Below are 3,190 nucleotides of genomic sequence, written 5' to 3' on the forward strand. Positions count from 1 at the left end.
TTACAGAAAGTGTCTGGCCTCATGCTACAGACAGAAGCCTTGGCAGAGTGTCGCCAGTCACGTTAGTGTCACTGGGATGTGTTTTCTTAAGTGCAGATCTCTGAGCTCACCTCACACTTAATGAATTAGAACGTTCGAGGGCAAGGCCTATGTGGGGCACGAGATGCCCAGGTGATCTCTGTGTACATCAAGCATGTGAACCGCCATGGCGGCCTCCACACTTGGGGAGGCAACCCTGTGCGCTCAGGTCTGGGACACTGGGGTCCTCTGAAGGACTGGGGCACAGAGGAGGGACCTACTCCCATGGGTGGGGTCAGAGAGTCTTCCTTAAAGACATGAGAATACCTTAGCCAGAGTTTCTCCACCTCTGCCCTGTTGACATTTGGGGTTTGATCATTCTTTGTTGTGGGGCTGTCCCGTGCACCGCAAAATTGAGCAGCATCCATGGCCTCTACCCACTCCCTCCCCACTTGCTACAGCCAAGAACATCTGTAGACATTGCCAGGTGTCCCCTGGGTGGCAAAAATCACACCCAGTTGAGAACTGCTCATCAACACCCATAGTCTCAGTCTGGTAAAATGGCGGGAGAGGGGTGGGCCTCTCTCTTTAGGGAGCCCTTGGGAGGAGGCATGAGAGCCCAGGGGAGGGGTCCTGATCCAAGCTGATCTGCAAACAGTGGTGACCAGGAGATCCCAAGTGAGGGAAGGGGAATAGCGTTCCAGGAGCGACATGAGCCAAGGCGAGGTTGGGAGAGAGACCTACAACGTCTAGGGTGCTGGGACAGGATAGGGAGAAGGCCTACCCCAGATCCCAGGGTCTGGTAGGCCAGCTGGGTGCTGGGATTTGATCCGGCTCTGTCAGCCCTCTCCCCAGCATCTCCCAGAACCAGGGGCCACTGGATGGGATCACAGCCTCTGGTCCCAGGCTCAGCCTTCCCCTCCACCTGCATCCCCAGTGCCTCAACCTGGCCTTCCTGCTGGTGGACGTGTGGTTGAGCTTCCTTCCCAGCATCTACCTCGTCTTCCTGATCATTCTGTATGAGGGGCTCCTCGGAGGTGCTGCCTACGTGAACACCTTCCACAACATCGCCCTGAAGGTCAGCGCCAGCTGGGCGAGGGCGCGGGGGGCCTCTCTGGGGAAGGCCTGGGCCGGGGCGGCTAGGACTGAAGCCTCACCCCTGCTTCCTGCCCTCTGCAGACAAGTGATGAGCACCGGGAATTTGCCATGGCCGCTGCCTGTATCTCCGACACTCTGGGAATCTCCCTGTCAGGGCTCCTGGCCCTGCCTCTACACGACTTCCTTTGTCACCTGTCTTGACGTTCTGGCTTCTTGGGACATGGGACACACTAATCCGGGCCTGCAATGACAGGCGGGCAAGCCCGAGCAAGCTCTGGCCCAGGCTTCCCTGAGCGGCGGGGTGCAGAGAAGTGCTGAGGTCCCGTTCCCCTTCGAGCGAGCCAGCAGTTTTCGCCCACTCCCAGGCTGGCCTTGGGGAGTTTCTTCATGGTGTTACGTCCTCAGAATAAATGCCTATTTTATCAATTTTATCAATGGACTCCTGTGCCATTTTTCTGCTTGAAAAAAATATTCTCTTGTTATATGAGCAATATAAATCCACTTTGGAATATAAGCAGGGGAGTTTAAAGAAAGTATTTCAGCAGATTTCTACCTAGTCTTTAAGGCTTTACTCATTCATTCATTCATTCATTCATTTACTGTATGACGCAATCTACATATATTTTACCCCAACACTTAAGTTTGCAAACGTACAGAGAGGTTCAAAGAATTCCTACAATGAGTGCTCATGTATGCACCACCTGGGTTCTGTGGACATATCACATATGTAACACTCCATCCAAATGAGTCTCTCTGATTTGCGTATTTCAAAGTAGGAAGCTGATTTTAATACACTTCCCTCTTTTTTTAAAAGATTTTATTTTATTTTTAAAAAGATTTTGTTTATTTATTTGACAGAGAGAGCACAAGCAGAGGGAGCAGAGAGGGAGAAGCAAACTCCCCACTGAGGAGGGAGCCTGATATGGGCCTCAATCCCAGGACCCCGGGATCCTGACCAGAGCCGAAGGCAGACGCTTAATGACTAAGCCACCCAGGTGCCCCAAAATTTTATTTTTTATTTATTTATTTATTTATTTATTTATTTATTTATTTATTTATTTATTATTTATTTGAGAGAGAGAGAATGAGAGAGAGCAAGCACATGAGAGGGGGGAGGGTCAGAGGGAGAAGCAGACTCCCCGCCGAGCAGGGAGCCCGATGCGGGACTCGATCCAGGGACTCCAGGATCATGACCTGAGCCGAAGGCAGTCGCTTAACCAACTGAGCCACCCAGGCGCCCCTAAAATTTTATTTTTAAGTACATCCAACATTGGGCTCAAACCTACATCCAACATTGGGCTCAAACCTACAACCCCACAATCAAGAGAATCATGCTCCACCAACTGAGCCAGCCGGGTGCCCCTTGTACACTTCCCTCTAAATGCTTCAGCATGTGCATTAACCAGAATCTGGTATTTTTGTACAGTCCTTTTTTTTGGTACAATTTTTATACAGTAAAATGCACAAGTCATTATAGATTCTTAAAGTAACTAATGCTGGTTTAGCAGTGTTTCCCATACTCCAATGTTTGCCATGTCTGTGCATGAAAGTACTTTTATTCACTTAATATTTTCATTAAATGACTTTTAATATAAATTTTTTAAAGGACACTTAATGCTACTATTGAAGTCATGGGTTTGAAATGCTAGTTACGTATTCTTCTTTCTACAACCCATAAGAATAAATGCAGACAGTTCCTGATTTATGATGATTTTGACTTAAACGATTTTTCAACATTACAGTGGTGTGAAAGCGATAGCCATTCAGTAGAAATTAGCAGCTTATAATCATTACAGAAAGAATTCCATTACAGAAAGTGTCTGGCCTCATGCTACAGACAGAAGCCTTGGCAGATAATTCATCCTAGTTCATCCTAAAATTCATAAAACATTATCGAAAATTTGAATTTTGAATTTTGATCTTTTCCTGGGCTGGCGATATGTACTATCCTCGCTTGTGATGCTGGGTAATGGCAGCCGACCACAGCTCCCAGTCAGCCCCGCGACCACCAGGGTCAACAACGGACACACAACCCTTCTGCAGCCCTACAACCAGTACAATATTGAATCAATTA

This window comes from Mirounga leonina, unplaced genomic scaffold (assembly GCF_011800145.1).
Source record: "Mirounga leonina isolate KUSES-001 unplaced genomic scaffold, KU_Mleo_1.0 Mir_454, whole genome shotgun sequence".
Classification (NCBI taxonomy): Eukaryota; Metazoa; Chordata; class Mammalia; order Carnivora; family Phocidae; genus Mirounga; species Mirounga leonina.